We start from the raw sequence: 14,037 nt of genomic DNA, 5'->3' as shown, positions 1-14,037 counted from the left end.
CAAGAAGAAAGGCCTCTGGTTTCTTACTAAATGTATATTTCAACATTTTTTTCAATTCATTATAAATCTTCTCCCAGAAGTCTTTCACCCTGGGGTAGGTCCACCACATATGATAAAAAGTACCCTCTTTTTCTTTACATTTCCAACATAAATTATCACTGTTGTGGTAAATCTTTGCTAATTTTACAGGGGTCAAATACCATCTATACAGGTGAAACTCATGGAAAAGTTCATTTATTTCAGTAATTCAACTTAAAAGGTGAAACTAATATATGAGATAGACTCATGACATGCAAAGCGAGATATGTGAAGCCTTTATTTGTTATAATTGTGATGATTATGGGGTACAGCTGATAAAAATCCCAAATTAACAATCTCAGAAAATTAGAATATTGTGAAAAGGTGCAGTAGCTATTCAACCCAAAACACCTGCAATGGGTTCAGTAGGAAGCACAATCATGGGGAAGGCTGCTGACCTGACAATTGTGCAGAAAGCCATCATTGTGACCCTCCAAAAGGAGGGAAAGCCTCAAACGGTGATTGCAGAAGAAGTTGGATGTTTCCAAAGTGTTGTATCAAAGCACATCAATGGAAAGTTATGCAGAAGGGGAAAGTGTGGAAGACAAAGGTGCACAAGCAGCAGGGATGACCACAGCCTGGAGAGGATTGTCAGGAAAAGGCCATTCAAACATGTTGGGGACTTTCACAAGGAGTGGACTGAGGCTGGAGTTAGGGCATCAAGAGCTACCACACACAGACGGATCCTGGAGATGGGCTTCAAATGTCGCATTCCTCTTGTCAAGCCGCTCCTGAACAAGAAACAACGTCAGAAGCATCTTGCCTGGGCTAAAGAAAAAAAGAAGTGGTCTATTGCTCAGTGGTCCCAAGTCCTCTTTTCTGATGAGAGCAACTTTTGCATCTCATTTGGAAACCAAGGACCCAGAGTCGGAGGAAGAATGGGGAGGCACACAATGCCAGATGCTTGAAGGCCAGTGTGAAGTTTCCACAGTCTGTGTTGATTTGGGGAGCCATGTCATCAGCTGGTGTTGGTCCACTGTGCTTCATTAAGTCCAGGGTCAACGCAGCTGTCTACCAGGAGATTTTGGAGCACTTCATGCTTCCTTCCGCAGACGAGCTTTATGGGGATGCTGATTTCAGATTCAGAGGCAGTGATCATGACCAAAACCACTAGTGCTAGCTTAAAGAGAGAGATGACCTAGCCGCTATGATACCTACTGTATCTTGGTAACACACAGTTTTTAACAGTATTCATATTGATAAAGGGTGGGCCATATACCGTATTTTTCGCTCTATAACACGCACCCGACCATAACACGCACGTAGTTTTTAGAGGAGGAAAATCTGTAGGCATGCCACCCATAGGCATTCCCTCCATAACACACACAGACATTTCCCCTTACTTTCTAGGAGGAAAAAAGTGAGTGTTATGGTGCAAAAAATACGGTATATTTTAAACAACAAAACCAATAATAGTAGCTATAATTTGCTGTAACAAGACCTGAAGATCCAAGGCTGGCTAAGGCTGGGCTAGAGGGACATAAAATAAATGTCGCCCATTTTTCACATTTTAGCCCTCCAAATATTTAGATATTTCCCATGCCAGTCAAGAAGCCTGGCATGGGGGAATTTAAAAATATTGTTAAGGGAATCACTTATCCCCATTTAGGGTGGGTGGCTTTGCTTCACAGAAGTTTGACACCAGAACAAAATACTCCATGAATATTAGTTCTTGTTCCAGATTTCCTAACCGTGAAATGGTCAGTCACCAATACTATTCATTTGCTTACTTGGAAGCAGCACGGCCGGTCTTAATACATGATGAACTTCTGTTGGATTTAACAGTTCAGAAAAATGTATCCCTTGAAGTGTAAAAGCTGTCATACTGTGGTAGCTGTTTTCTCATTTAAAATCTCATTCTTTCTCATCTTCTTAAATGCATCACATTCTGTAGTAAAAGCAAATGAAATCACATAGGGAATAGGATCCACTGAAGCTGTTCAGAAATCGTTTTCTACATTGCCAAAAGCTGCGCCTAGAATCATAGAGTTGGAAGGAACCAAAAGGATCACCTAGTCCAACCTCTGCAAGCAGGAATTTACTGGTAACATGGCTTGATTTCTGATGGCATTGTGGCCCTGGGCAAATGGCAGGGGGCAGCTCCACCTGCTTGTGACACTCGGCTGTGGGGAGTGGGCAGAATAAGAGTCTGACCCACTGGTTGTACCCGGTCCCCCACTTTCATGGCCATGTTCTGCTGTGTGTGACTTTAGAGATGTCCTAGGCCAGCTGTTGTTGGCAGGAGAAGGCTGCTCAAGGTAGGCCTTTTGCCTGACCCAAGAGGGCACTCTTTGGGCCTACAGGTGAAGGATTCATCATTCTAATCATCCCTCCATTTGTGTTGTTTACAACTGCCATCGCCTAAAGAGATTCCTCCAAATATAACCAGAGTCAAACTCTTTACAGCTGGGGCATCATTAAAATGATTGAAAAAATGAGCATAATTGCTGACAAATATTAGAGGAATGAGAACAGGAGTCTAAGGACTGGTGCTGGGAGATCTGTGAGCAATCTCCTAGTCATTCTCCCAACCAAAATCTCCCAATACCAAGCTCCTGGGGTGGGGGAAGGGACAGCCTTCCTGTCCCTTCACCCTTCCCAAATGGGAAAGCAGCAAGTGAAGGGTGGAATTTGATAGTTCTGCAATAAACTATTCAGCCCCTTTCTTTTAAAAAATAAAAGAAAAAGGGGACCATTCTTTAGCCTTCCACTAACTACTTTCTTCAGATACAAATTAATACTGATTAATATTTTGTTTCACCTGTCTTGCAAAATGTCAACAAACAGCTTACACCGATATTTTCAAACTGTGTTCCTAGGAGCACTGGGGTTGCTTAAAAGGCATCTTTTGATGAAAAGATGAATAATGGCAGGCCAGGTTCCCTGGAAGAAAGCTTGTCTACCTGTATTACCAAACCTGCCTTGAAATACGCAGCCAAGAGGGAGAGTCAGGGTCGTTCTAGGACACATTCTCAATTTTCACAGCAAATTACCTAGGCTCTATCTGACCTGGCCAGGGTCCTCCTGGAAATTCAGCTGTTTCTCAGCAGACAATTGATGTGGACCCTAAAGGTAAGCAACTTTAAAACCACGGGCTTAAAGTGATGAAAAGTACAGCTATTTTACCTGCAGTAAAACTGTAGTTGTTCACCATGTGAATAGCACACCTCCTTTTCTTGCTGAGTGTAGCCTTTTGCAGAGGGGTTAAATCAGCAGACATTCATGAGCTAAGAACAGATTTGTTGGACCCATGTCCTTATTTTGGGTTGGCAATCAGCAGAGGAAAAGCCTATGCTGGTTTCTTAATTTCTATTGCAGCCACTCTGCCTAGTTTCATAGAAATCACAGGTGTAGTTAATTGAATAAACTAGATTGGACTAATTTTACCAAATTAGGTGATATGTGCAAAGGGAGCCTTAAAAAGGTAGCATGATATATTTTCAAGTTAAAAAAGAAAACGTTTCACGTGCCATGGAGTGGGAATGCAGAGTGGTCAATAAAAAAAAGTCAGAAAAGCTAAAGCACAGAATGAACTCAGGCTAGAGAGGTTAAAAGCAACAAAAAAGGCTTTTATGGGTATGTTCGTAGCAAAAGGAAGAACAAAGAAACAGTGGGGTCACTCAGAGGAGAAGATGGTGAAATGCAAGCAGGGGACACAGAAAGGGCTGAACTCCTCAATGCCTTCTTTGCCTCAGTCTTCTCCGATAAAGAAAACAATGCCCGACCTGAAGAATTTGGAGCAAAGGATTCAGCAGAGGAAACACAGCCCAGAATAACTAAGGAGATAGTACAAGAATACTTGGCTAGTCTAGATGTATTCAAGTCTCCAGGGCCAGATGAACTGCATCCAAGAGTATTAAGAGAACTGGCAGATGTGATTTCAGAACCACTGGCAGTCATCTTTGAGAATTCCTGGAGAACAGGCGAAGTCCCGGCAGACTGGAGGAGGGCAAATGTTGTCCCTATTTTCAAAAAGGGGAAAAGAGAGGACCCAAATAATTACCGTCCAGTCAGTCTGACATCAATACCAGGGAAGATTCTGGAGCAGATCATTAAGCAAACAGTCTGTGAGCACCTAGAAAGGAATGCTGTGATCACCAATAGTCAGCATGGATTTCTGAAAAATAAGTCATGTCAGACTAACCTGATCTCGTTTTTTGACAGAATTACAAGCCTGGTAGATGAAGGGAACGCAGTGGATGTAGCCTACCTTGATTTCAGCAAGGCATCTGACAAGGTGCCCCATGATATTCTTGTAAAGAAGCTGGTAAAATGCGGTCTTGACTATGCTACCACTCAGTGGATTCGTAACTGGCTGACTGACCGAACCCAAAGGGTGCTCATCAATGGTTACTCTTCATCCTGGAGAAGAGTGACTAGTAGGGTGCCACAGGGTTCTGTCTTGGGCCCGGTCTTATTCAAAATCTTTTTCAACGACTTGGATGATGGACTCAAGGGCACCCTGATCAAATTTGCAGATGACACCAAACTGGGAGGGGTGGCTAACACCCCAGAGGACAGGATCACACTTCAAAACGACCTTGACAGATTAGAGAACTGGGCCAAAACAAACAAGATGAATTTTAACAGGGAGAAATGTAAAGTATTGCACTTGGGCAAAAAAAATGAGAGGCACAAATACAAGATGGGTGACACCTGGCTTGAGAGCACTACATGTGAAAAGGATCTAGGAGTCTTGGTTGACCACAAACTTGACATGAGCCAACAGTGTGACGCGGCAGCTAAGAAAGCCAATACAATTCTGGGCTGCATCAATAGGAGTATAGCATCTAGATCAAGGGAAGTAATAGTGCCACTGTATTCTGCTCTGGTCAGACCTCACCTGGAGTACTCTGTGTCCAGTTCTGGGCACCACAGTTCAAGAAGGACACTGACAAAGTGGAACGTGTCCAGAGGAGGGCAACCAAAATGGTCAAAGGCCTGGAAACGATGCCTTATGAGGAACGGCTAAGGGAGCTGGGCATGTTTAGCCTGGAGAAGAGGAGGTTAAGGGGTGATATGATAGCCATGTTCAAATATAGAAAAGGATGTCACATAGAGGAGGGAGAAAGGTTGTTTTCTGCTGCTCCAGAGAAGCGGACACGGAGCAATGGATCCAAACTACAAGAAAGAAGATTCCACCTAAACATTAGGAAGAACTTCCTGACAGTAAGAGCTGTTTGACAGTGGAATTTGCTGCCAAGGAGTGTGGTGGAGTCTCCTTCTTTGGAGGTCTTTAAGCAGAGGCTTGACAACCATATGTCAGGAGTGCTCTGATGGTGTTTCCTGCTTGGCAGGGTGTTGGACTCGATGGCCCTTGTGGTCTCTTCCAACTCTATGATTCTATGATTCTATGAAAAGAAGGAATTGTGCCACTCCATTGCCAGAGGTGGTAGGGGGCATGCTGGGTAGCGCCATGCTGGCAGACCTGTCATCCAAATAGCTGAGCCCTGACTGGGTTTAAAGGGCCCACAACTGGGAGGAACAGCACAGGTACGTAGCAGCTTTCAATTTGGTATGATAAGGAAAAGATAGATTTGGTAGCTGAAGAACTTCCAAGCTCCACTGAAGTTGGGCCTGAAGCTGCTTTGCAACTGGCATTGCCCAACTTCCGGCTCACTGAGCCTGCAGGCTTCTCCACACCTCCTCTTGTTTTGCCCAGGAAAAGCGCTTTTAGCTTTTGGAGCAAATGGTGATGGGGTGTTCCACAGACTGCTCTTTGTTCCAACTGAAAGCTAAAGAGTGGGTTTTCCCTGAGAAAAGAGCGGAGCCAGGGGAAAATGGCCCAGTCCAGGCCTAGAAAGCTCTGTTCAAGCAGAAAACCGCTCAGACCTCAGCTTTCTAGGGGCGGGACAAGCAGAAGTGTGGATGAATCCTCGATAGAAATCAGGGGTGCCAACTCCTAGGGGCTCAGCCCTTTTGGGGCCCCCAATATTATTATTTTTTTGGGGGGTGGCCCCTAATGTTCCAAATGATCGGGAGGTGGAGGAGGCTGAGCACGGAAGCAAGCATGGCATGGATTCCCTGGGCAGCAGCTCCTCCTCCTCCTGCCACATAAGGGAAAGATGGGCAAAGCAACCCCCCCCCCGACTGGTGGCGGCAGCAGGAGGAAGAGGAGGCCGAGCACGAGCCACCAACATGGAAGTTGTTATGCCACCGTGTTCGGCTCTGCTCCTGGCTCCTCCGAACATCCTGATGTCACATTCATGCCATTGATCTTCAGCACAACCTGAGGCCTTTTATAAAACCAGATATTATAAATTGTAAGTCTCCAGTGCCCTTTCTCCAAGGAAAATGACACTGTAACACTGCCCCAGAACCTCCATCATGTCTGGAAAGTTAGAAATATGAAGCAATTAACCACCTGCCTGGAATTATGTAAGAGTCTCTCTCTCTCTCTCTCTCTCTCTCTCTCTCTCTCTCTCTCTCTCTCTCCCCATGTGTGTGTGAGAGAGGGGGGGCACATATTTTGAAACCAGGCAATATCCCAGTGATGGAGCATGTCCCCCAAACATGTGGTGCAGAATTCTTCAAAGTAGTATTTATATCACCAAGTTTCTTTAACCTGATACCTAGGTTTTAGAAATTTTACCCCCCCCCGGGGGGGGGTATCCTTTAGACAAACTAGAGAATCCTCTAGGTAAAATCATACTGGTTAGAGGCAGAGATGGGCTGCTCTTTTGCAGGCAGGCCATTTGCATAATTTGCTATGTGACCTGCCACTTAGCTTTTTGCCTTCATGAAATAAACTCAGTTTATATTGTGACGCTTCTAGGCCACTGGCAAGACTTGGCATTTTCAAGTGCAATTTCTTGATGGTTCATTGAAGCAGAAATAATTGTAAGCAGGAACAGATTGAGGGGAAGCCTTCTGTTCTTTTATAAAACAAACTGTACGTAACTAAAGCACAAACTGGTCTCTGCTGTCAGCTAAGAGGCTGCACCCCCTGCCTCCCAGAAAGAACTTCCCGGCAGGGAGGAGACCCAGGGAGCCTCATCCACTGGTGCTTCCCCCTCCATCTCCATTCCTCTTTTGCCCTTTTACATTGTGCCATTAAACAATAATGAAGCAACTTTGTGTAAGTTCAAGTAATTTAGGTCAAAGATCAACATACTGAAATCTGACTATGCTCCTCCAAATTTTAGGAGCAATCCATTTAAGGGGTTTTGCAATCTACTTGTTTGAAACACAACAAAAATGTAACACCCCCATGTCATCCATGTTAGTGGTATGGAACCATTTAGGCAAAATCAGTGACTGAGCTTTTAAAAATTTCATTAACTGCAAAAAAGTATCCATGTTTGTTCTTTCTTTTTTGGGTGAGGGATTTCACCTTTTTTGGCCGATGTGTAGGTGGCCATTCTAAGTATATAATGCTACAACAGCACACTGAGGATATAACATTAAAAGTCCATCAAAAAAGTGCATTTACACTGCATATTGGCCAAAAGTGAGAATGTACCCTTATTTCACTTATTATGCTATTCAAGACATATACCTTTGCAGCATTAAAATGATAATGTGTACAAAAGCAGTAGAAAGACTATACCAATGGAAAAAACCAATACCTACTGCTTAGAAATATTTGTGTAGCCATACTACTTTTGTGATGACTTTTAAACATTTTCCTTTCAGTGCGGATCTTCATGTGAACCAGCCTCATGCTACAATTACTGTTACTGGTCTGGATCCTGCAGTATAGTTTGGCAGCCTTTCCCCTGACTTTCCTCCCCTGCCCCAACGATGCAAGTTGGCTAGATTGGCCTCTTACTTAACTCACATTAACTGTCTGCAGAGGTCAGGTGGTGTGCATGCATATAGACCAAATAGAAATATATCTTTGCATTTCACACCCAACCATGTTTGCTATCAAGGGTAGCCTTTTCAATAATGGCTCTTTGTTAAGTATATCTCTATAGGTATTTCTCTCAGGGCCAACCTAGATGCCACATTTCTCATTGCTGCCCCCACCGCCACTGTTTGTTTTGTTTCTTGAAATACATGTCGTAACTGAGAACAAAAGTGTGTGTTAGAGAGAGAGACAACAGAGACAGAGGGACTGACTTTAATTCATTCTAGCCAGACTAAAATACCCAAGATTCCAAACAGGGATGGGTGAATCTATCAATTTCAGTTTCTCTAAGCTTCTTTTATTTGTTTATTGAATTTATATTTTATAGCATTTATATTTCACATTTTCCTCCAATAGGCTCAATAATCTCCACAACGACCTTGTGAGGTAGGTTAGGCTGAGAGGCAGCGACTGGCCCAAGGTCACCCAGTGAGTTTCATGGTCGAGTTGGGATCTGAACCCTGGTCTTCCAGATCATAGTCTGACTTTCTAACCACTACACCACACTGGCTTATTTCCATATCAGTTTGCAAGCATTTTAAAAAATATATTAATTACAAATTCATCCATAGGAATAGATGGGGGAACATGCACCCCTTGGCTGTTTCACGGGGACAGCTACATTATCTGGCTCTCTAGACACGGCAGTCTCACTCTTGCTTTCTGGACTGACCTTCTGGGGAAAGCGGCCTCTTCTGCTTTGTATATTTGTGAGAGTATTTGGGGGTGTTTTTCTAAGGGAGGGGTGGTGCAGAGAAAGACACCCAGACAATTCTGCAAAACTGCAAACTTTTGCCACTTTTGGCTCTGGCTGCCCCCCCCCTTGATTGCAGCCTCTGGCAGACTTTTCCCATTGGTCAGTGCAGCGGCGGAGGAAGAGGAGTGTGGGGGGAGCACACTGCCTCCGGCAGCGCAATCCCGGTGGGTGTACCATGCCCCCAGGATGCACGCCAGCCCCACAGGAAGCTGTGCCACTGGGTCAGTGATGCTTCAAAGGAAAAAGCCTATGATGCTTCTACTTTTTTTGTTCTGTGCACTTTTCATATATTTTGAAGTATCTGATTTCTGGGACTCTTTGCAGGCTTCCCCTTCACCAGCACAGTTCCACACACCCACTGAGTGCTTTTGCCTGGTTGGGGCACATTCTGGGACTTTACTAATGCCTCTTGCTTGCCTGGACAGAGAGATATGTCTAGATATCACTGACTTTTCTGTGGCCAGAATGTAGCCTACAATACAAAAATGAGGGTGACAATACAAAAATGAGGGTGAAGTCCAACTACTGGCTAACTAGGTCAGTGTTATCTACACGCAGTGGCTCTCCAAGGTTTCAGACAGGGGTCTCTACCAACCCTGCCTGAAAATGCCAGGGATTTAATCTGAGAACTTTGGGAAATTGCTCTCTGTGCACTAGTCAAGCCAAAGGAAAGCTACAGTAATGCTTGTTGTGAGACAAGTCTGAACAAGAAGGAAAGCATGGAATGATACTGATCCTTCATCCAAATTCAATCTTCTCCCAACAATCATCTATATCTATATATCTATCAATATAATATCTGTGTTAGCAAGAGTGTTGCTTGGGTGAAAGCAACCAAGAATTAGTGAACAGGGTGGATTTGGGGCCATATTAGTTCCAGGACTGTGAGGTTTCTTTGTCAGCTGCTGCAACAGGATATAGCTGAACTGGAGGTGCATAACGGAAGTACAAACAAGAGCACGTGGGGGAACTGACCTCCAGTCAGGAACCTCTTCAGTTCTCCTACATATGAAATTAAAGCACTTTGGAGTTACAAAAAGCCACATGGCGATTAAGCATTTTGGAACCCCTGAAACACTGAATCTGGAGGGGAATGTGCAAAATGGTCTTTGCTAAATGCTTAGGTCAGTGATCCCAGCTGTAACTCAAAAGGCAAATAAAAGCTTAGAAGTAGTTTCTTTCAATAACATCACTTTTTAACACAAGAAAAAAATATTTGCAGGACCAGTGGCTGGATGAGTTCATTATTTCATTTGGCAATCTAGTTCTACACCAAACACACTAGAAAACAAAAATCCCAGTAGAATGGCTCTTTTATTTGCTCTGGCAGATTCAGTAGACAAATGACAGGACTTTGGCATCCTTCTCTCTTACATGGAAATCTCTTTTGAACTGATGCCCTGCATCAAAGAGGATAATGTACACAGCACTAAATTGCATTGCCATCTTTCAGCTGTGAAGCCTGCTACACTGTAATGAACAGATGAGTTGCAGGATCTGGTCCACAGCCAATTCTAAATCATTTAGTCAGTTGTCACCAGATGACTTCAGCTTTTTCTTTTTCTTTTTTTGTCTGAGAAAAGCAGTAGCAACTCCAAGTTCTGTGATTCTATTCACAGTGGTTTTTCCTGATGAGGTTTGGAAATATAAAAAAACACAACACTATTTCATATGCTTTCCCCTTGTCTCTCCATCCTGCTGCTATTTATTTGCACCTCCAGAGCAATCCTTTAAAGTCACCACATGAACTTTTCTTTAGAAAGCCTCAGAGGTAGAATTGGATGCTCTGAAAATAACTATATAACTATGGGTTTCCTTTGTCCCTTTGGTACCATCATGTGTGCAAAAGGAAATATTGCAACAGGATTAGCAGAAAGCAGTGAAGACACATTTGTGAAATTAAACAGTGTATCCTCACAGAGCTCTTCCTTTCATGACATTTAAAACTTTGTGTCAATGGAACCAAATTGCTGGAAGTTATGCATATTCACATTATTATTTTTTAATGTTGTGTGCCATTATCCCACATCCAAGATTCAGGTCCTTCAAAGAGCTATGATCTCTGACAAGGACTGGAATGACACACAGCAATGAATGGGAAGAAAGGCATGGAGATTTCAGAGAAGTGAAGTGTGTCCAATGGTTAAAACGGACATGCTTGGAAGACCCATTGGTAATATTCATGGAAAATTAGGTGTGTGGGAAATCCCTCTGATCAGGCATGAAACACTGAAATTGATTACAAAGCCAGTTGAAAATGCTCAGTTGTGGATTCACATCTCTCTTCTCTCAAACACTTGCATGCGTGTATACACTCAGGTGCATGGACGCACATATGTGGCTTATCCACACTTCCTCTGGTTCCACTGCTTCCCCCAGGGAAAACTGCTCTTTTGTGCTCAATCATAGCAAAGAGCAATTTGGGTTTTCTCCAAAGGAAAGGGCCCAGGGGGAAACTTCTTGGACGTGTGCTTTCTAAGCACAAGACAAGTGGCTCTCCATTGGCTGGGACTAATCCCTGCAATGTCAGTGACCCGAGACAGAATGGGGCCGTTGTAGGCCTGCTCCATCACCAGAAGAGGAATAGGAGCATGAGGTTAGGATATGGCAGCCAGAGGAAAAGAGGCCACTCAGTGGCGTAGCGTGGGTTGTCAGCACCCGGGGCAAGGCAAGTAATTTGCGCCCCCTAACCCATGGATTTGCGCCCCCTAACCCGTGGATTTGCCCTAACCCCCAGATGTTGCGCTCGGTGCGGCCGGCCCCCCCTGCACCCCCCACGCTACGCCACTGAGGCCACTGACTACCATACTGATCACTAGGCAACCTGCTTCTGGCTGATGGTTCATTCCCAGTCTTCTCTCAGCAACCATGATAGTGAGATACGTAAATAGCAGTGTAAAGAACATGGACAGTTTTCAGGACCCTCAATTATGCACTATCTTAAGAGAGGAGGTGGGGGGGTGTATACAATGCTCATAGTCTTTGTAGGCAAATTTTTAAAGCATAATGTGCATATATATGCATATGTGTGATTGATACACCCACACATACCAATATGGCGCGGGGGGCACTGTGGGTTAAACCACAGAGCCTAGGGCTTGCCGATCAGAAGGTTGGCAGTTCAAATCCCATTGCTCGGTCCCTGCTCCTGCCAACCTAGCAGTTTGAAAGCACGTCAAAGTGCAAGTAAACAAATAGGTACTGCTTTGGCGGGAAGGTAAACGCCGTTTCCGTGCGCTGCTCTGGTTCGCCAGAAGCGGCTTAGTCATGCTGGCCACATGACCCGGAAGCTCCCTTGGCCAATATAGCGAGATGAGTGCCGCAACCCCAGAGTCGCTCACAACTGGACCTAATGGTCAGGGGTCCCTTTACTTTCTATAAAACGAATGCATAATTAAAATACACAATAACAAATCCACAGGATTTGTTATTAAAAGATATTTTAATAAAAGATAAAAAATATTTAATTAAAAATATGCAATAAAGCAAATAATGAATGATTTTAGAGTGTTGTTTGTGTTGTACTTTTGTATTGTTTTATTGTTGTTAGCCGCCCTGAGCCCGGCTTCGGCTGGGGAGGGCGGGATATAAATAAAATTTATTATTATTATTATTATTATTATTATTATTATTATTATTACCAGAAAGCATAACAATTAAAACAGTTAAAACAATAAAACCAGAAGTTCCGTTCAGGGGGAATGCCTGCCTAAATAGGTGACTTTTCAGAAGCTGGCAGAATGGCAACACCAAGAGGTCCTCTTGTACCGGTATTTCTTGTATTGCAAAAATGAATCTTTGCCCTTTAAGTTATTGTTATACACTTGACTTTGCTTATGGATTTTGTGCACATGCCTGGTATTCTTCGAAGCACTTCCACATCCCAGGAAGAGGCCAACTAGTTGAGCATGCATATGTGCAAAGTTGGAGTGAAAAGCCTGTTCAGGGGGAGAAAAGGCTACGGCTGGCCCTTGATGTTATAGGGTAGGTGGCAGTGATTATTTGGATAATATAGGGCACTAAAGGTAGGGTAAGGGCCAAGGCAGGGACCAGAGTGGAAGCAACAAAGATACAAACCATCAAGTAGCTCTGGTTTTATCCTCAAACACCATCTCATTAATCATCCCCTCAAAGACATTTCCCTAGAAACCATGCTCCATTCTCATTCATGTATTAAGTTAGTACCTTTGTTTCTTCCTGCAAGAAGGCAATTAAGGTACTGAAACAAACAGCTTGGTACTATCGATTCTAAGCAGAGATGCAACTATCTGAGCTGTGAACAGTACATGCTCAGGACAGCCAAGTGCCTAACAACTAGAAAATGTGGCTTGTCTTGGAGAGATCTTGAGGATCCTTGAACCTGTAGAGTTGCAGCTGTCTGTCTGTCAACAGACAGAAATATTTAAAATAAAATAAAAAATATTTATTTGTCTGTGCCTTTGGGGATGACTGACTGGGGATGATGGCCCATTATTTATTTTTGGTGTGGTTTTACTGTTTTTAGTAATTAAGAGATACTTCCTGGTTAATACAGTCACCAAGGGCCAGCACTAAAGCAGCAATGTGGATTCATTTACTCCACAAATGAAATGAATTAAGAATTAAAACATACTTTGTAAAACTTTCACAGCATTCTGTCCCAGTACTTACCGTATTTTTCGCCCCATAGGGCGCACTGGCCCATAGGGTGCACCTAGGTTTTTTTTTGGGGGGGGAAATAAAGAAAAAAAAAATTCCCCCCCAGGTGCGGGGCTGGGGCAGGGGAAGCCCGAGCTTCCCCCGACCCCAGCCCCCAGAACAGGCTGCTATCTGCAAGCCTAGGGAGCCCGGCGGGAAGTCGCGCCGGTCTCCCAAGGCTTGCGGAGAGCTGCCTGAAGCCCGGGGCGCGCTCCGCTGCGCTCCTCAGGTTTCGGGCTGCAGGCTGCTGTCCACTAGCCTTGAGAGCCCGGCGGGAACTCCCGCGGGCTCACAAGACTTGCGGATAGCTTCCTGAAGCCTGGAGAGCGAGAGGGGTCGGTGCGCACCGACGCCTCTCGCTCTCCAGGCTTCAGCGAAAGCCTGCATTCGCCCCATAGGATGCACACACATTTCCCCTTCATTTTTGGAGGGGGAAAAGTGTGTCCTATAGGGCAAAAAATACAGTATTTTTGCATTTTATACTGTTTGCAGCTAAAATAGCGTTTTGATTTTAGGCTGGCATCTTTAGCGTTTTCAAGCAGGTGATTCAACATCTACAAGGATGTGTTAAGTGATGCAAACGTTTTCTTGAATGGACATAGATGGTATTATAGGAGATGTTCAAATGAAGTGGAAAAGCACAACTGGGAAGTAAAAGGCTAGCTTTGAGAAA

General features: G+C 44.1%; 1 protein-coding gene across 4 annotated transcripts in view; it reads right to left on the bottom strand.

Annotated features, from left to right (window-relative positions):
* LOC128423062 (transient receptor potential cation channel subfamily M member 3) overlaps positions 1 to 14,037 on the bottom strand; it is a 365,948-nt gene that overhangs the window by 93,781 nt on the left and 258,130 nt on the right. The gene's annotated exons all lie outside the window — the stretch shown is intronic.

The sequence above is a fragment of the Podarcis raffonei genome, chromosome 11 (genome assembly GCF_027172205.1).
Source record: "Podarcis raffonei isolate rPodRaf1 chromosome 11, rPodRaf1.pri, whole genome shotgun sequence".
In the NCBI taxonomy this organism is placed as follows: domain Eukaryota; kingdom Metazoa; phylum Chordata; class Lepidosauria; order Squamata; family Lacertidae; genus Podarcis; species Podarcis raffonei.
This window is presented reverse-complemented; position numbering and strand designations above follow the sequence as displayed.